Raw genomic sequence first — 21,139 nt, 5'->3', positions numbered from 1 at the left:
GCTCTCCGGGCCCCCCCCGCAGCGCTCCCCCGGCGCGGCGAGCCCCCGACGGGCGCCCGCTGGGCTGAGCCCGGCCCCGGCTGGCGAGATCCCATCTTAGGTAGGTCTCGGAAAAGAAAAAAAAAAAAATCCCCATCAGAGCCAAGCTCCGTAGGGCTCTGGGAACTAAAACCCTAAGCAGACCTTTTTTTTGAAAAAAAAAATTATTAGTTTTTATTTTTTTTTTATTTTTTTGTTCCCATGCGTCCTCCAAAGGTTTCTTTTTTATATATATATAAAAGATCCAACACAGATTTCATTGAATAAATCTGAGATCTCCAGGTGCAGACGTTTGAATAGTCGGTGCCAGAACCCCATGTTTTCCTTTCCAGCCGATTTTGCTTGGATCAGGCTCAAAAACCGAGCGAGTCTCGTGGTTTTGTTTACACTGAATGGGGAGGATAGGAACGGTGCCATGGGGCCGTCTTTCATTAATATACAGTGAGGATTTTGTCTAAATTACTGCTATGAATTTCACAGTACACGCTTTCAAAAGCCGTCTCAGGTGGCCTGATGAAACGTGATAGCGCCTCTGCAAACAGATCTACTTTCTTAATAAAAAAGGAAGGGGGGGGGGAGAAATCCCCCCCCCCAATAATAATAAAAAAATGTACACCCTCATAACAGCCACAACAACAACAACAAAATAAAGCTCGAACCGGAGTAATGTCTTTTATTAAAAAAAAAAAAATCAAAACAAAACACACAAAAAAACTTAGTTCCCCAACTCTTCCCACCCCCTCCCTTGCCGAGTGTGATTGTTTTGTCTGGAAAAAAATCCAAAGTATAACAAGGGGAGAACAGTTAGTGCTGATTTTCATTTGCATAAATTTTCATATATTTTGGTGAAAATAATAGACTAGTGGAGAGCAGGGCTTAGTGGAGTCAGTGCAAAGGAAAATCTTAACATGGATCGTTTCGCTGGAGTTGAGAACATGATTTTCCCCCCTGTCACCTTATTAAAATCAAAAATTAAAAAAAAATCTCTAAATCCTGGAAGTATGATCGGTAAGTGTTTTACATTTTTTTTTCTTCTACTTTTGTTTGCTTTAAAGTCTTCTGGATATGGGGTTTCAAAAGCCTAGGACAAGACAGGGAAACCCATGGCAACTGCCTGGAAGGAAACAGGCTTAGGGAAAGGGAAAGGAAAAAGAAAAAAAAAATCCCACCAGCAACAAAAACCACCTTAGTGAAATATTACATAAAAAGCGTGGATTCATTCCAAAGCTCGAGGCAGCAAAGCAATTCTTCAGACTTTTCTGGGTCCCTGCTTCACTTTCCTGGGCACTCATAATTATCGTAACGCCGGGGCTCGGGGCAGGGGGTGGGTGGGATGGAGGGGAGAGAGGGGGGTGGGGGGGAGAAAGCTCTCGAAAGCCTTTCGGGGATGGAAAGGGGGCTCGGGGGCAGAGGAGGGGGCCGCTCTTGAAGGGGGGAGCCGGGTGCGGGGAGCCGGGCACCTGCTGGCGGCGGCGGTGCGGGGGCGGGGGGGGGGGGAGAGGGAGAGGGCGGGCGAGGTGCGGAGCGGTGCGGAGCGGTGCGGAGCGCGCACAGGGTTAACGCTGTAGCTAGGGAACAGCCGGCTGGGCTCAATATCCCGGGCTGGAGCGGCGCAGGTCCGTCGGAAAGAGGATAATCAATCAAAACTAAGCAGGGCATCCCTCCGGGTTCTCCTCCGAGGGGAGAGGGGCCGGAGGATTTACAGGGCAGGTTGCACTTTGTTTCTCCCTCCTGCCCCCTCGCTCCGCTTTTCCCTCCTCGATTCCGGCTAATTGAGAGGTGGAGGCTAACGAGCCGCAACTCTTTTTTTTTTTTTTTTTTTTTTTTTTCCTAGCGGTGGGGTCAGCGCGATAAATAATGTGCTAAATAATGTGGGCTGAAATTAGTAGGCCAGCTCCCGCTCCTGCAAACTTTACCGAGGCTTCAATATCCCGTTACGCGACTTTCATTTATTTTCATTTCGCCGTCCCATTTGCATAATATACATATATATATATATATTCCTCCCTCTGTGGCTGCTCTTTTGGGCACACAATAGCTGGCGATCATTGCGATTTCCTAGAATTAGTTACTTCTTTGCAAACGGTCGATCGTCGAATCAATAAAACGGCTTGTAAAACTAGGGAAGGATAGGTTTCAATTTGGGGGGGGAGAAGAATCGCTCATTTTCCACTTCTTGTTGACGTGCCCGGCGTCTCTTTTGACTGGGGTTAACTCTGTGTGCTCCATTGGAACAGATGCCGTATAGAGCTGCTCCCTCAAGATCATTTGTTTCCTTGATGGGGGAACATTTCTGAGCAGAACATATTGGTTGCCATAGAGAAAGAAATAAAAGGAAGAACACTAGTCACATTAAGCTATATGTTTGTGCACTGGGCTTTAGATAAAAGGGCCCTAGTTCAGCCAAAGAGAGCGCGGCCAAAGCCGAGCTCCTTAGCCTCACCAAAACTAGCTTTATTTTGTTTTGGACTTTTACAGTTGAAACATGTAAGCTAATTTTATTGGCTCTCGTTAATTTTATACGAGGCGGCTTGCTAACAAAATAAACTTTTTAGAGGCTGCGGGAGGACGGCAGGGGGCGCCCGGGTGCCCTTCCCGGCACGGCTCGGCCCGGCACGGCCCGGCGGGGGATGCTCGGGACCCCCGGGCATCGCCGCCCCCTCCCGCAGCGTGGCCGGGAGCCCCGGGCCGGGGGAGCCCCAAATTTGCGGGGGGGTGGGGGGGGGGGGGAGGGGGGAGGATGCGGGGGGCGGGAGGGTAAGGGTCCGACGGGGCGGGGGGGGGGCCGCGGGAACGGGGGTGCGGGCTCCTGGGCCGCCCCCAAAGTGTCCCGGGCGGTGCGGTGCCTCCAGCGGAGCCGAGGCCTGCGGGGGAGCCAAATCAGCTAATTAAACTCAGGGCAACCCGAGGAGGTGTCACGCAGGGTTTTTTTCCTTTCCTTTTTTTTTTTTTTTTTTTTTTTTTTGTCCAAACAACGCGCTTAAGCCTCTGGAGGTGCAATAAAACGACTCTTTTATATATATATATAGATCATTTAATATTTAATTGCTGTGTTAAGGCTGGAAAAGTAGCTTTTTTATTTTTATTTTTTCCCACTGGCCCCTCCCTCCCCTCACACCGGTCCCCCCCTGGCGGAGCCCCCGCCGCCCCCCTTCTATCTAGCCCCCCCATCCCGGCCACAAGTTGTCGCCAGCTGGGACGGGACACTGGCAGGAGTTAACCCGAGCTAAAACCAAGCACATCGACGGCCGGCACGGCTTAGCCCAGTACAGCTCGGCTCTCCGGCCTTTTGCAAAGGCGCAGTGTCAGCCCTCTGCCCCAAATCCCCTCCGTCTCCCCCCACGCCCCTCTAGCTGTCGCGATAGGGGACAGCAGCGACAATCGCGTCGCTGTCGCTCCCCCCCCCTACTCCACTCCCCGTCGGTGAGCAAGCTGGCCAGCGGGGCTGCAGCAGCAGCAGAGGCACCTGCGAGGGGATGTCCCCACAGTCCCGGGGGGGGGACATACGAGGGCACTATGTTCCCCCCCTCCCCGGACTGCAGCCCCAGCGGTTTCCGTGCGGCTGGGAAAGTTTGATTCCTCGCCTCCATAAAGGAAAGACCAATTGGAGCCCTGGAAATCACACAGCCCATAAATATGATAGATGCTGGCAAGATGAACTCCCTGCCTAAAAACCTAACGCATACCCAAAAAGAAAAGAAAAGAAAAGGCAGAGAGAAAGAAAAGTAGGCAAAGAGGGAAAACGACCCACGAGAGTACATCCACTTTTGAATTAAAGTGGTGCTGGGTCTTCCTTGGGAAAACGGAGTCCAGCCTCGGCGTGTGTTGACCGTGCGGGAAAATGCTGGAGATATTTGCGTGGACAAAACTTTCCACCCACCGCATTTGGCCAAACAAGCAAGAGCAATATTCCAGCCCAGCGAAACACATTTCCAGAGCGCAGTTCCCACCAGAAAGGCGGTCGCTTGCTGGAGCTTTGCCGCACTTTTAGTGAACATTTCCCTCGCCTCCGAGCGGGCGGGTTGGAGTTCGAAGAGCCCAGCAAAGTTCAGAGCCCCGGGCTCGGGGTTCAGAGGCTTCCCCCTCCCAAAATCTCCTCTCCCTCCCGCTTGCCCCAAACCTTCCCCGTGTACGAAGCAAACCCCGAGTTAGCTCCTTTGCTTTCTGCCCGGGGTGGGCAGCAGCAGCAAGACTTCGGGGCAACGCAAGCAGCAAAGCCACCGCTAAAACGAGCAACAAGTTAGCTCGGCGACAACTTTCTGTCCCGGCTGAGATTCTGGGGCTTGAGCCTCAAATGGCCCCGATAAGCGCTTATTTGGGACGCCTTTATAAAGTGGGTGTGTAAACGGAACGGGCACCGAAGTGGGGAAAAGAAAGTGCGTGGCGGCTGTCTTGAGTAGTCATTTACTCAGAGTGGGAAACGCTTAGGTATCTCCTAATATAACGGCGGAGACCGACTGCCTCATTAGCATTTACAAATGAAAATGTTAAACATCGAGACATATTCCGTATACAGCGTGCTATATGTAAAACACAGCCGTGCATAATCCAGCAGTCAGCTGAAAACGCCGAGTTGACTGGGTTCCAGCTATGTGGCATTCTTGGCTAATGTGATTTGCTCTGTGTTTTTCAAGCTTACCCATGCTGTAGTTCAGAGTTCTTATGACCACGCTGATAGCTGCACTAGGGATATTAGACTAACCAATCTGGAGAAAACAGGAAAATACACATATTACTTTTAAAGGCTTACAATAATAACGATAAACACAATATGCAGGCGGCTCATTTACCCATACCTTTTATTATGAAGGCTTCGCTCCCAACCTTATTTATTGTTTTGAGCATAACAAAGCGTTTCTGGTTCTGTAATAAATTAGAACAATAACACAGGACCGCACATGCAAAACTGGATGGGTTTTAAAATTGAGGTCCTTTCTCTCCCAGCTGCATAATTCCGATATTACCCAACGTGTCGTGCTTAGGGCTCACCTCGCACGCACTGTAATGAAAGTTGCCAAATGAATGGAACAATCTATCTGTTGACTTGAGCTCAACGCAGACGCATTACATATGATAGAAACCTAAAGCTCCCACCGACGTTAAAATCATAGGGATGTATAGTTACCATCCGGCTCCTTGAACATGTAGATTTTTATTTATAAGAATAATCGTGCATGTAGCAACATAAAAAGGGGATTTACAAGTTGGAGTCCTTTGTAAAAGACTGTGAAAACCTTAGTCCCGCTTTTATTAGACATGATATCATTCTGATTTGCGTGCTTGCCATCTCAATAGCGTTTCACACGTGAAAAAAAAAAGGAATGAAAGAAAGAAAAAAAGAAAGAAAGAAAGATCCATATGCATTACATACATTTTCTTTTATGCGCATAAGGACTGGCAGTCTCTTAGTGGATAAGAGGGTGAATAATTGTGCTACACCAGAAAACAGTTCGTGCAGTTTGGCAGCTCTGTTTTTTATTATTAGATTTTTTGACATTTGAACTTGTCTATTGTCTGAGGAGCTCAGTGCAGATTGCAGCAGGTCAACCTTAAGGCTGCTCTTTTTGGCATTGCACACAAACATGCACATGCTGTCTGTTCTCCTTGCGTGAATGCAGCAGCTACAGTTTTACCGTGCATTTTTTTTTTTTTTTTTTTTTTAATGCACATGTATTTATATTTATTTAATCCGCTTGGGGTTTTCACGGTCGTGCGGTTAGTTTGTCCGTGCGATCATTTTACACCAGTTCCTCCCCATCTATACTTTTTTTTTTTTTTTTTTTTCCCCGGTGCTGGATACTTTTAAGCACTCAGCGGCTTTTACAGCAGGGTAATTCCAGCATCACGATGCTTGATAAAAGGGACTTCAGTAGCCCCGGGATTAAATGACATATTTCCCCGCAGCTTCGCTCAACTCTATCATGACTCCTACAGTCAAAAGTTAACATTATTCATCATGTCCTCGCCTTTCTTCCCTCCTCCCCCTCCGCATCCAGCCCCGGTCCGGCTCCCCGAGCCTTTGCGAGGGCTGGGGGCGGCCGGGTTGGGGGGCAGAGGCGGGGACCTGGTGGGGCGAGGGAGATGCCAAATGGGGGTCGATGCCCCCCGGGGCCGCAGGGGGAAAAGGAAAGGGAGTGGGACGGGGGTGGAAATAACTTTTCCCGGCAGCGATTTGCTGGTGTGCTGGGGGTCGGGCTGGCTTTAAAGTGGGACCATTTTCTGGGTGCGGGGGCGGGGGGGGGGGGAGGTGGTCAGGCCGAAGAGCCGACCTCCTCCTCTAGCAGGCTTTCCCTGGAGCATATACATTCAGACATGTAGACGTGCACACGCTGTGCGCCCACCGGAGGGGCACGAACCACCGGGCACGGCCACGCACCGCGCGGCTGGGTTCGCCCCCCCCTTATCTTTACCCGCCCTCCCTCCGTCCTTCCCCTTAACAAGCGCCTGATAACGTGTTTAAGGCTTGTTATTTGAACTCTCCCGATCAGCATGCAGAAACGTAATTGCATCGTTTTTCATCAGGAGAGAAAAGAGGGGAGGAAGGGGACCCCCCCCCCCCCATGCGCTCCCCCCCCGCCCCCCCAGCTCTCCGTAACCGCTGAGTCACCGCACCGGGGGGCAGCGGGGACGCGCAGGAGGCAGCGGCATCTCATTGCCCACCCCGGCTCAAAACGCATCCCTCCTCAACTCCAGCCCCGCAGGTCCCTGCCTCCCCCTGGATTTAGCAAGCCAGACTTGGAAGAAAGTGGCCCAAGTGCGGCCAGGGCCCTCCTTTGTCACCGGCTGTCCTCCTCTGGCGCACTGGGACCCGTGTTGTTGAGGAGGGGAGGAAAATAAGCCTTAAATAATGTTTTGGGGGGATTTGGGGAGCAGGAGGGATGGATAAGCACTGGGCACTTCACTTGGTGGACAGAGGACAGGGAAAGCATCTGGGCACCTTTACCCCTATAGACTCCTTTAAAGGTTATTCTCGCTGCCAGGCTTTGGCACCAGCAAAATGGGGGTGCTTGTGTCTGGGAACAAAGCTGGTGGCAACCAAGTGACCCCCAAATGGGGGAGGAATAGTCCCTTCAATTCCCTGTTGAAAAGCATGTAGCATTGCTTTTTGCTGGGGGCTGTTTCCCGGGGTCCCCACACCCCCAGGGTGCTGAGTGGGGTGCCTGGCTGGCACCCACTTACTGGACTGCTCAGGGAGGGATGTGGACCCCCAGGTACGTGCCAAAGGGCCTCGAGGACAGCTTCTGGGGGCCTGTGGGTTGTATGAGCAGCCTTGAAATCCGTTTGCAGCAAGGCCTGCAGTGGGAAACAAAGAGGCAGAAAATGTTGGGAGCCCAAGGAGAGCCTGAAATACAGAGAGAGGCATTGAGCTTCCCGGAGATGCTTCAGCTCCTCAGTGGGGAACAGAGTGGTATCCTTTTTGGGCTGGATCCGTGCAGCTGAGGGCTGGACTGTACAGCCCACACTGAATCAGATGCATTGTGTGCAAATGAATAAGCGCACATTGTTTTGAAATGCTGCTATTGTGTTTGGGCTAGGGGGAGGAGGTGGCTGCATTTTGCGTGCGTGCATGTCTGTGGGCTTTCTAAAGGTAAGTGCAGATTGCAAGAGTTGCTGCTCTGTTTTTGTTTGTCAAACAGGGCCCTTCTCTTGGGAGAGGGGCATGTGGCGGATCCCAGCCCAGGATTACATTAATCAAAGCATTATTTCCCCAGGGATGCGCAGCACAAATGATAGTAAATCCTAATAAAATTGGATCGCTGAGAAATTGAACGCTTAAAGTAATCTGCTCTGCCTGATAAAAACTTCAAATTTATAAGATATTATGCATCCCCACCCCCAAACACCTCAGGTATCACCTCTGTGTGTGTGCATTACGCATCTATCTGGAGGAGAGAAAGCACTGCTCAGGTTTACAGGCCCCTCACTATTGAATATATACACATGCACAGATGTGTGCACGTGTGCATGTGTGCACCATATTTCACGCATGCACACGCACGTGCAGAGCCATGAACTAAGCTAGCACCTATATGCATGTAGCAGTAATGAGGATGGTCAATATTTGGCTATGCCACCTTTGCTGTGGCTTTGCTGTACAAGGCCAGGACTTGGTGCTGTGCCAGTGCCGTAACATGGCCTGGGGACTCTTTACTCTTGCTTTTTAGTGGTGCTCACCACCGGCCTCCATAATGGCACCTGCGATCTCAGCCCTGCTCAGAGCAGCTTGGTTTCTCATGGGGGTGGTGGGGAAATAAATAATAATAAAACTCTACATGGACATGAATGTCCAAAGCTGAGCTTAGAAAGCCTGTGGGAGGATGAGTGTCAGAGGGAAACTGCCTTGGATCAGGGGCACAGGTGAAAGAAGGGAAGAGGTTGCCAGTTTTTCCCTGGGGTGCACAGCACGCAGCACCCGCAGCCCCTGTGCCTGTGGCTGTGACTCCACGGCCCCTGCCCCTCAGCGAGGGTCAGCCAAGGCCTGGGTAGCCGCTGGCAACTCGCTTAGCTTCAGATCCTCAGTCTCAGCTACTTCCTCTCTGCAGAAGGAAAGTTTGTTTGTAATTGCGGGACATTACAGTACGCTCAAAGAGCCCCACTGTCCGGCATGGAAAAAAAAAAGGGGGGGGGGGAAAAGAAGGAAAAAAATAGTTTTTCCCCCTCCTCCCCCTTACTGCGCTTCCAAACGTGGAAGGGGCAGAAGGCGTTGCCACTCACCCAGCCGAAACTCTTTGAGGACCTGCGCGTTTTAGGCATGTCGATCATTCCTCCACGCCCCTGCCCTCCCGGGGACCCCCGAAATGTGGCACGGCGAACCCCCCGCTCCCGCCGTGAAATGCCCCCACTCGTGACCGTGGCCGCTCCTGCCCGCTGCCCTGCGCACCCCGTGCGCCCCCCGCTGCCCCTTCCTCCCCTGGCACTGCTCGGCACCGGTCCTGCCCCTTGAGGGGGGGGGTTCCTGCCCCGTCCCGGCTCCAGGGGCTTGCAGGGGGGTGTGCGTGTGGGGGGGTGGGCTGGGGGGGGCGGCCTCGCAGCGCCCCGCCGGAGCGGGGAGGGGGGGCTCGCCCTCTCCCAGCCCCGAAATGACGCAGCCCCTGCTCCAGCATCGGCTCCCGTTCGGGCTGGCTCCATTTCAGGAGCTCCGTCTCCCCCCCCCCCCCTCTTCCCAGCCTTCCTCCCTCCCCCCCCCCCGCCCCGCCCCGCCCCGCCCCACCCCCCCCCCCCAAACCCCCACCCCCCCCCCCCCCCCCCCCCCCCCCCCCCGCCCCGCCGCCCCAAACTCCTTCCTCAGGACCGTGGGATGCTGGCGAGCCCTGGCGAGAGTTGCCGGTCTCCATTTCCAAGCGGGGAGCCGCCGGGAGCGGTGAGGCAGCCGGCAGGGCTGGGGGGGACTGGGGGGACGGGGGGCTGCGCGGGCCCGGGGAAGGATGTTGCGGGGGGGGGGGAGAATGAAGGATGGGGGGGCAGCACCCCGAAACACCGCCCCTTCGTACCCGGGATAGGGGCAGCGCCTTCCCTTGCCCGCCGCCGTCACCGCACGGTGGCCCCTCCGCACCCCTCCTCGCCCCTTCAGGGCTGCCCGGTGCCCCCCCCAAGCCCTCCCCTCTTTTTTTGGGGAGGCGGGGGAGGACTGGGCTCCCCTCTGCCCTCCTCCGCGCCAGCAATAGGGGGACCCGCTCACCCCGCCGCTGCCTCCCCCCCCTCCCTCCCCTCCCCTAAATAATAATAATAATAATAAAAAAATCACCATTCCCTTGCACACCACGAGGTACACTCTCTCGATCTTCACCCCCTCCCCCCCCCCTTTTCATTCCGCCCCCTCCCAGGCCGACCCTCTCCCCACCACCCCCCACCCGCCCCGCATCCCGGGTGCAAGCGGATCACCAAAATCCAAGCTGGTTCCAATTTTCCCCAGTTGTCTGCCTTTGAAACACTCAGAAGGTAGGGATGGCTCATCGTGGGATAATGCGCTCCCACTCCCCATGTGTTCAGGAAGGTGGCTGCCTCCCCACCCTCCCCTCCCCGCTTTCTTCGCCTTAATTGGCTCTATCTTGATGTGCACTTGTTTTGTTTAGCCTATTTTAACATTGCGGACGAGATAGGCAGAAAAAGGAGCGTTTGACTCGGTATGTCTCTCTGATTTTTTTTTCTCCCCCTTCGGAGGTTAATTTGCATTTGAGGTCTAATTCATATTGCAAAATCCTGGCGTTTGAGGACTGCAGAGGAACAGGGCATTCTTTTCTGCTTCTGAGCAGGAGGCTCTCCTGTCGTTCACTCTTCTGAGTATAATTTCATTGTATTCACAAGTGACAAGGATTTGCATCAGTCATTTGGCAAGTTATTTTTTTAAAGAGTTGGGTCAAATTATCTTTTTTTTTTTTTTTATTGCAAAGGGAACAAATATCAGCATTAAAAAGGAGAATGCCTTACTAACAACGTTGCAAACTTAAAGTTTAAGGCACAGGCTATATATTAATATAAGTATTAATCTGCATTCCTTGGAGTTGGATTTCTAACTCCTGAACATCTGATTTTGATGGAAGTCAGGGAAAGTCAGCTATACAAATATTGAAGTATATTTATAGCTTCTTACATCTATTCACAGGTGATTTTACTGCTGTGTGCCACTCTTGCTCCAGCGTTTTGTAATTATTTCACTCCTGAAAAGCATTTCATAGGATTATATGCTGCTTTACTTATTAAAGGTTTTCAGCCTGTCCAGCTATAACTTCCATTCCCATCTCTGGAAATAGTTAAGTAGCCATGTGGACTTTATGGAGAGATTATAAAAGATACATGGTCATATAAAAAGATTCTGTTTTATATCCCCGGTCTTTTCGTTCTTTGGATGTGATGAAGAATCCACCTACATTTAGGCCTTTATAGCTCCTTTAAGGAATACCTTCACATATTTTATTTATGTATATAAAATGAAATTTATTTATATATATATAAATATAAAGTGATTACATGAATGGCATATGTTGTATAATATGCATATGAGACATTTCAAGCATCTCTACGCACACAAAAATTTATTTTTCATAAATGTATATGTGTGTGTACGTGCGTGTATATACACGTGTGTGATGATATACATGCTGGAAGATAAAACTACACAAAGTAAAAAAATATTCATAAAGGAAAAACCTGTAAAGGTTGTTCACTGGGAGTTCGCATTTAGTTCCTCGTAAAAAATCACCTAAGTTACAGACTTTACTGTAAATACCTACTTACACCCCCACCTCAGCATAAAAATATTTGTGCATATATATTTGTCCTAGAACAAACTAAACAGGGCTGTGAATTATACCTAAAAGACGATACTGAGATTTTCTTTTTTTAAAAAAAGAAAGGAAAAAACAAAAACAAACTTATAAAATAATAATGGAAAATGGAATTTTATATAATGCCGACAACTTCAGCATGATTCTTGGCATAAGCAATTTAGTGCAATTTCATTTGTCTGAACTAGAGTGATATTACAAAGTGAATTAATAGAACATTAGTACTGAAAAAAAAAAAAAGAAACAGTTCTTCCTTTGAAATATGAAGTGCCTCTAACTTGAGATGAAACCTGAAAGTCAGTGAATAATATATGGGAAATATTAATATTTTAAATGTATCATATTTAAAATTGCTATGAACTTAAACAAGGTTTTATAGCAAGAAAAAACAAGTAATTCATTTTAGATTCTAATTTTATATACGCCATTTTACAAATGAAGCAATTCACTGAAGAACTGAAGTCAGGTATGTAAGCATATTTTGTTATTTTGCACATGAAATACAGTCATTATGGAATATAAATTTAATTTGGGAAATGATAAAAAAGAACGTTTGTTTCATTTTCTACTGCACTGCAAGGAAAATATTTTTAAGTAGCTGATTAATGAGATGAAATGAAGTGATACAGCCCATAATACCTGCATGTGTTTTTATACATAGTGAAACCGTACCACAACGGGACATTTATGAAAAGTATGAACTCAAGTAATGCAATAAGACTTTAAATTTAGAATGGGAGTTTATACAATTCAGCCTGATGTTGTAAAAAGTGAGCCCTGTGGCATTTGACTTTGCATTACTGAAAAATTGCTCCTGCAAGAGAAGTTAGTATAGTGTAGCAGAGTTGAATCCCGCACTTCAGCACAGGCAAAATTGAGGTGCCACTGACTGCCTTGTTGTTGGTTTCAGTGGGAAGAAGGTTCAGCCCTCACTCCTTTCCCTAATATGAGGTCTATCGACTCATGGATTTCATTGCCTTGCTCCAGCCCCAATGAACAGGTACTGCTCAGCCTTTGGGAGCCAGTCCTGTGTTCCTTCAGTTGGGCCAAATCCTACTTGCCCTGTTCGCTGAAGACACCTGGTGTTTTGTCTCTCTGAAAAGAGGAGAATCTGTCCCTCAGTCCTCTCCCTGGTGTAACTCCTTTGGACCTTTATAGAAACAGAGGGATTATTTTTGTATGTTTCCGATGTCAAAGGGATTTCTGCTGGGGTTAGGTCTCAGGGCTAGGTTGACCTTGCAAGTATTCCTTAAGATACCTATGGTTTACATCCTACCTCCTACCTACTTTGGCTCTGGCTTCAGAGAACCAAGCCAGCAATAATTTGAGTTGATAAATACAATACATATGATACATATGAGTGGGAATTTGGAACAGCTAGGAAAAAAAAAAAAAAAAAAAAAAAGTGTGTTTGTACCAGTGGAAAGCACCGGATGTGTATGAGCTTAGTGAAGAGGGAAATGACACCTTCTGGCAAGTGCTACGGCTGTCACAAGGACTATAGGCACCTAGGAACTGTCTTGTTGATGGAGAGCAAAAGTCTGGGTAGTCTGTAGCCTGGTTCCCAGCAGGAGTTAGTCACAGGTGCCACAGAAGAGGGCAAAAGTTGGTGACTGAGGGGGAGGTAACACACTTGTCACCCTCCACACGGCAGATCTCTTTCTCACCACTTTTGCCTAAAGCCCTGGGGCATTTGATATTCTTCCCCAAATTCTTCCCATTAATTTCAGTAGCTTCCATTTTTGTTACAAATGGCCAATTCACTTCTGAAACTTAAAACAGTTATTTTAAATTCAGAATAATAATGACGAGAAAAAAAAATCCTTTTAAAACTGTTTTACCACCTCTTTGTTTAAATATACATTTCTCTGCTGTGAAATAACCTTTCTTTCCACATCTATACCTATATGAACAATGCTAACTCATACCAGGAACAACATTTTAAAACTGTGTCATGCTTATGGGATAATTATTAATCTTGTCAGAATAAAAAGCATACTAAAAGTACTCCATACAAAGGTTTGTGCCTTAATGTTTTTGAAAGTTTTTTTTTTTTAAAGTAATCAGACATGTCATAACAGAGGAAGAAACTATACAATATATAGCACATAGTAAAAGTATATGACTCCTACAGGACTATTTAGAAATATACAAAGATTAATTTTTCTCCTTTTGCTTAGAAGAATACTTGATGAGAGGAATGTTTTTATTTTTATTCCTGCTTGTGTCTTACAGTTCTGTGAAGACGATGTGGAGCTACAAATCCAAAATTTTAGTGGTTATAAATGATATAAAAATAAGCAAGAGAAATGCTCATGTTACGTATCTGGAGGGATAAATACACAATAATCATGCAATTTGGTAGCAGAAAGAATAACTATTTGACAATAAAACCAATGCTAAATACAAACAGGATAATATTGTTCTAGTGAAAATACAGCAAATAAAAATATACAACAAAAAGATGATCTTGAAATTCTCTGTTGTTTTCTCTCTCTCTCTTTTTTTTTTTTTTTTTTTTTTTCTCTCTGATTAGATCTTTTTCAGTTGAATCTAGATTTTGAATGTTTTGTGACCGCCGAGACCGTGTTAGTGAACAAGTTAGTCAAAACTTTTCCATCTTGGTTATCATATCCCATGTCTACAAATCCAAAATGTGACCGGTATCAACCCCACTGAACACTAGGAAGGTGTTTTTGCTGTTCATTTCCTGGGATTTGCTGGAGGTTTGATTTTGCATACGCTTACTCATGTGCTAAAATTGCTGGGTTATGTGAGTGGTATTTGTAGGTTCATCTACTTACTTTGTGCAGGAAGGCCAGCGCTTTCAAACTAGGAGTTTGTGCAAGAACAAGAACAGGATACCTACTGCAGGAGAGGGGCCTTTTTGTCAACAGGCATGGGGAATTTTCAGCTTTGTTTGACTTCATTGAGAATTGTGAAAACTCAATATTTTCAAAAAAGACAGGCCACTTTTCTTGAGAAAGTCAAATGTGGATATAAAAATCTGACTTCCTGTATCTCTGACTGAAAAAAAAAAATAAGTAAAATACTGGTGTTTTATCTTCCTATAGGCTTAGCATCAGCCCTACGGATAAATCACAAACCTACCTTTTCCCATGTGATAACTGTTTGCTTTGACTTTCGTTTCACAGAGGTAGGACAAACAATTAAGCCAAAACCACCCTGAAAAAAAAAAGACATCAATAATAGAAATTATTGTTCATTACTCAATTAAGAAAATAAGAAGACTGGAATCTGCATAGGGGGAATTATGATTTTACGTGCTGATGTTTTGACTTTTGGAAATTAGGATGTTAGTACTAAATGTTGCCACGTATTTCTCACTAGCATTAGGAAATAATCACATGCAATTTTTAAAAGTCTTTTTGCAGGACAGTTTCCTGCACTGTGGCACACTGAAACTTGAGGAAAATATTCCTAATGTTTGGAGGGGCTGCCAACAGCTGGAGAGGTTACAAGATGCCACTGGCCCCTCCACAGTAGGCAGCAGGCAGCCTCTACCTGGCTTTACGGGCCTGTATTCAGAAGAGGAGAATTAGGAGAGCTGAAACCAATGAACGAATATTGGCAAAAGTCCCCTCGATACAGCACGGCCATTTTTGTGGTCAGTTTTGGCTGGAGGGTGTCGAGCAGAAAGCATGAAACGGGCCCAGTCCAAAGCCTCCTCTGCACACAGCCAGCGCTGGGCCTCTGGGCACTCACTGCTTTGTCTGCAAGTTGGGGGTGAAACAACATAAATGAGTCTCCTGTCCCAGCAAAATCCCTAAAATTAGTAAAATTAGTAAAATCACATCCCCTGTCTGTGAGCCGTGCCCTTCTTTGTCCTGCTCCTGGGCAAAGGCCTTTGCTGGTCAAACCTGTCAGGACCGGGCCCCCTTCCAAACCGTGGCCCGCACTTTGCTCTTTGGTTTCATCCCAAACCACGCTTTGAGTTTTTTTTTTTTTTTTTTTTTTTTTTTTTCTTAAATCTTTGCTTTGTCTAGAAATGATTGGGCTTTGCTGAGAACCGACTGTCTTGATAGGCTCGAAGTCCCTGGGAAACCTCAACACTCGCATTTTATAAAAAACAGTAAGCAAAGCACACCAGCATATTAATAGGTGAAAGGCATTTTAAAGGGACACTCTTGCTCGGTAATTCAGTCTGGTAAAATATATAAGCTGAGAGCAGTTTGCGGGAGTTGCAGCAAGCCACAAGTGTTCTTCTCAACGTAAGGCTTCTGCATTTTAATTATTATTTCTTTTTCTGCCACTGTGGCTGTGTAAAAGATCCCTGGAGACAATGGGGACTGTGACACTGAGGGACAGGTTGCGCTGACGCCACACAGAGAGCCATAAAAAGCACAAAACAGGCACACAGAATAACATACAGAAAAAGAAAAGAACAGTTTCTCTAATTTCTCGCGTTTGTAGTAGTTATGTTACATCAGGGGTGGGTAAAAAGAAAAAAAGCAGACAGAAATGTGATCCCTAAACTGACAGAGCCTCTTTAAATTTGCTTGAAGAACCATCTCAGGGAGAAAAAAAAAAAAAAGAAAAAAGAAAAAGAAAGACATACTACACTGTTCTGGATTTTATTTGTTTAAATGCAAATTTATGGAGCTGGCCACACACCAAAAATTGAAGAGTTTGGTACTGCAGTTGCTTTGGTGTATTTTTCAGCATTGTAACGGGCTACAAGGAGACAAAGGAGAATATGAATATATGGCAGTTGATATTGAGATTTGGGTGACATTTTTGCTTGTTGTAACTGTCATTTTTATAAATCCATTTTCATTCTATCACGTTATTGAATCGCAGCAGACGTTGATATATAAAAGCTGGAATTATTTAATAACCAAAATTAGGAGTGATTTTTGTACTATATTTCTCGCTACCAACCCCATGATTGATCACAAATCCTGAGGTCCAGGATCACGAATCCTAAACTTGCCCATAGGGTAGAGTAGACTGTTCAAGAAGGAGATGATAGAAAAAGTAGTTTCTTTTTAAAGCTGTTCAAAGCACACTGTTTCATAGGGCATCAAAAAGCAAGCTCAAGTGTGACATTACTATCACACCTTTCACAGTATTTTTTTTCAGGAGTCTGTCCCCAGAATTATTCCAAAGGAGCTGCTTTGGGGAATTGCGTTTGCAGTCCTGGTGTTTGCCTGCTAAGGAAGAGTGTGCCCTTTGTCCCTACCTGCAGATGGTTTGGAGGATTTTACTCTTCGGAGGCAAGCACTTCCAGTGGGCTGCGTTCAGAAACTGCTTTTCATAGCATTAGTACAGAACCAAGTTACAAAAGAATATTAATCTAATACATTCCAAAATTCAAATATGTGTGATTAATAAGCATTATTATCTATAAATAAGGCTCTAATGATACTTTGGCAGTGTTGTAAACACAAGAATCAGAAGCAATTATTGTCATTATTGTTCTGCAAGTACTTTCCATGAATACCAAATGGATATTACTGTCCAGCTCCTTGGCACATAGAAATCCTGTAAAGAAACAATTGTCAGTCAGTAAGGTCTGGCCGGCTGCTGTTAACTACATTTGTCTAAAATGCAGTGTACCTAAAGACAAAGCGGGCGAGGTATTGAAAGCAAGACAATAGTTGATTTAAAAATTCTTCTTTGTCTTTTTCAACCCACCAAATTATGTTAAATAAAGGCTATGAGAAAGTTTTCACATCCTGTGAGATGAACTGTTTGTGTGATGGCTGTGATTAAAAATGGAAACGGGTTCTCTGCCAAAAAAGCTACCCTTCCTTGTGTGAAACCTACAAAGGTGAGAAAATTCCAGATGAAAGGTGGTGTGAAAATAATTACAAAGACCCCCCTCCCCAGCCATTAGAGGTAACCCACAGATTGTTTTCAAGGACGCGGGATAAAAGGGATATTTATCTCCGTCATGTTTACCTATCTTGAGTTTTCACAGGTCCCGTAGACTAGAGTCACGCTGGTGGCCGGGTCCCACTCACTGTGACACCCCCACTTGCCTTCCTTTGGCAGTCTCACCTCCCTCACGAAACCTCACCACTTTAGACAGCGCCAGCCAACAGCAGCATTTTGTGGTGGGTGTCATGTTGTTCTTCGGATGCCAGGGTGTCATCGCGAGCGGGAACAGTGTGGGTCTGACTCTCCAAATCTGCAGAAAGAAAAAGGAAAAAAAAAAAGAAAAAAAAAAGAAAACCAAAACAGTAAGCTTTACTTTCCAAATGTGTTCAATTCTTCTTTCCTCTCCTTGATATTTGGGGTGTGCAGCACCCTATACCATGTGGTTTAACATTTTGTTCTCTATTTGTAGGTCAACATTTCCATGATTAAACTTCATCCTTTATTCAGCCTGTTCTGGCTAGGCTTTGCAGCACATGTGATATAAGCTGTTTTCACAGCTAGTAGGCCAAATCTTACTCTGGATAAGTGAGCCAAACATATGTGACTGAGTCAGACACTTAAATCAGCTCACTGGTAAATGGGAGATAACTCCAGGTGCAGTGTTGAACACTGAGAACCAAAAAAGTGGGAAGGGTGGCCAACGTTCCTCCGTGTGGGAAAGGAGACATCCTATGCACACAGACAGTGAAATCATAGCCCTACCCAAATCTCTCTCTCCCACATTTGCCTGAGGATATGGAGCTTTCTTCACTGAAGTCACTGGGCATCTTTCCATTGACTTTGGTGGGCTCAGGACCAGGCCAGGTTTGGGTAGTATTGGTGGCAGCTGGATGTGTTATGGGAGGAAGCAAGACTCTTCTCACTTTCCAAATATGAAAAGCCATCACTCCTTGAGAACCTATCTTGTACTTGCAACACACACCAGGTGGTTTCTTGGGTGACATGGAGCACCACACCTATGGAACCCCATTTCTTTCAGTCAGTTTCTCTTCATTGCCCTTAGATAACAGGCTATCAGTGTCATTTGCTGACAGAGGTTGATGAATCTTTCGTCTTGTGACAGACATCAGTTGCTCTAATGTGTGGTTGGACTGGGTGACCTCTCTTCATAAATCAGTGGAACAATTCCTGGAAGTGCTCATAGCCTTGAGTGAGCATTACCCAACCCAGTCATCTTCAGTGCTGCGGATTTGCATTAAAGGACTCTTTCTGGCTGTGTGGCCATCAGTCCTCCTTCTCTTGTCCTTCTTTTCTACTGCCTGGTAATTCCGGTAAGGCCATGCAGCTAGTTAAGTGCAAATAGAAGAGCCAGATCAGCAGGCAGGTGTCATATAGATGATTCAGAGCTGCCCTATCATTGCTGTGTGACATTTTTACTTTCATCAGTGCTGGACCAATCCTGGCTGTTGGGCTGCTAGAGGACTTTGACACTTTTCCTCACATTTACACAGAAAATACCAGGGTTGGCTAGCTAGAACAGCAAAGGAGAGCTCCTGCAGCAAGGCCGGAGAGGACACATTTCCTAAAATAGACAAAGCTGTACCTGTAATGCTGCAGAGAGAGGAGTGCCCTTCATCTATGCTTTGGTGATGACTTGCGTCATCACCCAAAGGAGCTGGCAGAGAACAGTTTCCCTCAGGAATGAGCCCTTCCAGAGCTCTGCTTGGGCTGTCTAAAGGAAGTATTGGGAATGTAGATGGCAGGACTTACAGTGATTTTTGCTTTTATCTTTTTTCTTTTTTTTTTTTTAATGACACATCTTTTTGATTTTGTACATTTGCTTTGAGTTTTTCAACAGATTTTTTCATTTAGAAAAAAAAAAAAAAAAAAACACAAAAGAAATCTCCTGCTCCAAACAAAATCTACTTGTTAGATCTTCAGTGGATGAGCTCAAATAATAAATGATGGCTACCCGTTGCTTTCAAAGTCCTGTCCTGATAACACACTGCGGCATGCTGGATGAAGTGCCTGTACAACTCTGAGGACCAGCCCCATAGTTGGGCAGATCCCTTGGCATGCACGTGGGTGTCTGATTGACTTCCCTGCTGTTGTGTTGGGAAGGAAAGCCTGCTGGGAACAGCAAGAAAGTTGCTGAGGAATTAATGGAGGGCGGGTGCCATCAGCTCTTGGCATGTGAGTGAATAGTGGGCCAGGAAGCGATTAGGGCATGCTGTCCTGAAGTGAGGCACAGAAGTAGATGATCTGGTCTGGTGTGCCTGGGGACATGAAATGACACAAGACAGAGGGAGAATTTCCTGTACACTTCCAGAAAGCAACAGGGAGAGTACCACATTTCTGCTCTCACTGGTGTGAGAGTTAATCAAGGATATGCTGGAATAAATCCATTTGTGCTTCAAAGACATGTTGGTGTCAAATTAGTGGAAAGGAGCGGGGAATTCAGGCCAGTAAGATCTGCTGATAGGGTCAAGTGGCCTCCCTGGCCGTGGTTCTGCCTTTTGGAAACACAAACTGCACTTTGGATTCACTTTTAAAAGTGTGAGCCAAATTGTGAGGCTTACAGAAAGCAAGAGGAAGAAGGTGGGGAAGTGGTGTGCTCAGAGTACGAGAGAACAGAGCATGCTTCAGTGATGTAAAGTTGAGGAAAAGCAAATTAAGCTTTTTTCTTAGTGGTTATTTAGACAAAGGAAATTAACTCACCATTTTCTTATGCTTAAATAACAGTCTCCCTCTTCCACAGCATAAAAGATCTCAGGATCACACTGGAATGAGTTAAGACTATGGAATCAGATGTAATTTCAAGTTAATGAAGAGACAGCGTATTTTGTGTTATCTTTTCTCTTGTTTCTGATTGTCTTTTTTGGGGTTGATATTACTGTAAGTAAATACATTTGTCTTTTGTTTCATTTTCCCCCTGTGACCTATTTCATTTAATTAGAAGGAAATGTGTAATAGGAAATGAGTAGCATCACACTGGGCTCCATCCAAAGCCTGTGAAATCACCGGGAATCTTTCCCGTGGTTTTCACCAGCACCGAATCAGGCCCAGCAGAAATGAGAGGATATTTCCACCTTATCTGGAACAGGAGGAAGAATGCACTTTGCCAGTGTAAAAATATTACAGTCGTCATTTTAAGATCTGGCCCAGATCCTAGGGAAGGATTTTGCTACTGCATCTGCCTCTCTGTGCCACATGTTTCACATCTGCGGCAGCACGTTAAGGATAAAGGTTCCTAAAACCTTAACTCTGGCTATAAATATAAAAAGAAGATACAAATTAAGTAAAAGATAAAAGATATTGATGGAAGTACATGAGATGCTCTTTAACATGCATATTATTGACTCAATAGATTGTTACGGCTTCAGAGCTATTAGGGTCTGCTGTGTCAATGTGTACTTAGGGACTGTTTAATATGCAGATGGTTGACATGACAGACCGAAGCCATTACAGTCTATCATGTCAGGGGGGATACATGAATACGCACTTTGCCAAACACTGTAAAAAGTCCCTTTAAAATACAGTTGCTGTGCATACTTAGCTGCTTTTAAAAATCCTTTAATAGGTTTGGTTATTCTGATACCCAAAGACTACGGAGTCTTGATTTATCAGCAACAAATTTTATTTCCAAATTAAGCCATTTTCCATGTGGAATGTGCAGTCAGGAGGACAGGGTGTAATCTCAGATCCGCAGCTCCTATCAAATCTTGTAAAATTAGCAATTGCACTTGTGCGTGTGTATAAGAGATCAGAATCTATCTGCTGGCATGTGTCTTTTTGAAGAATATAGTTTTGTCTTTTTGAGGGGAAAGGGAGAGTGTCGTCTCTTTTTCATTCAAATAATCTTCAGTAGCAATTAAATAGCTTATGCTACCTAAGAGATCAGTTATTACAAGATAAGCAGCATGACAGTTTGGAAAAACTGAATAAGTCTTTGATTATTTACTAAGTTTTGA

General features: G+C 45.9%; 1 protein-coding gene and 4 long non-coding RNA genes across 9 annotated transcripts in view; 2 read left to right on the top strand and 3 right to left on the bottom strand.

Annotated features, from left to right (window-relative positions):
* Positions 1-1,530, bottom strand: part of POU3F3 (POU class 3 homeobox 3) — a 4,059-nt gene extending 2,529 nt beyond the window's left edge. Inside the window, exon 1 of the mRNA XM_035316556.1 lies at positions 1,489-1,530. The gene's annotated coding sequence lies outside the window, so the exon portion shown is untranslated. The remainder of the gene's footprint in view (positions 1-1,488) is intronic.
* Positions 1-7,954, top strand: part of LOC118161406 — an 11,983-nt gene extending 4,029 nt beyond the window's left edge. The window contains exon 3 of the long non-coding RNA XR_004748007.1: positions 7,183-7,954. This is a non-coding gene — a long non-coding RNA (uncharacterized LOC118161406). The remainder of the gene's footprint in view (positions 1-7,182) is intronic.
* Positions 4,427-10,040, bottom strand: LOC118161387. The gene is made up of 2 exons (XR_004747993.1): positions 9,922-10,040; positions 4,427-7,332 (listed from the first exon to the last, which is right to left on the bottom strand). It is a non-coding gene; the product is annotated as an uncharacterized LOC118161387 (long non-coding RNA).
* The window catches only part of LOC118161390, a 31,535-nt gene continuing 18,631 nt past the window's right edge, over positions 8,236-21,139 (top strand). For 3 of the 4 annotated variants that reach the window (XR_004747997.1, XR_004747996.1, XR_004747995.1), the window contains exon 1: positions 8,237-9,400. This is a non-coding gene — a long non-coding RNA (uncharacterized LOC118161390). Of the gene's footprint in view, positions 9,979-21,139 lie in introns of all 4 variants that reach the window. The other variant, XR_004747998.1, reaches the window with a different exon arrangement.
* Positions 12,307-17,411, bottom strand: LOC118161409. Of its 2 annotated transcripts, XR_004748008.1 has the most exons (4): positions 17,250-17,411; positions 16,528-16,592; positions 14,436-14,510; positions 12,307-12,474 (listed from the first exon to the last, which is right to left on the bottom strand). It is a non-coding gene; the product is annotated as an uncharacterized LOC118161409 (long non-coding RNA). The 2 variants fall into 2 exon arrangements; XR_004748009.1 differs by lacking the exon at positions 17,250-17,411 and having other exon boundaries at positions 16,528-16,644.

Source organism: Oxyura jamaicensis, chromosome 1 (assembly GCF_011077185.1).
Source record: "Oxyura jamaicensis isolate SHBP4307 breed ruddy duck chromosome 1, BPBGC_Ojam_1.0, whole genome shotgun sequence".
In the NCBI taxonomy this organism is placed as follows: Eukaryota; Metazoa; Chordata; class Aves; order Anseriformes; family Anatidae; genus Oxyura; species Oxyura jamaicensis.
The sequence above is the reverse complement of the archived record's forward strand: the minus strand, read 5'-3'. Positions and strand labels throughout refer to the sequence as shown.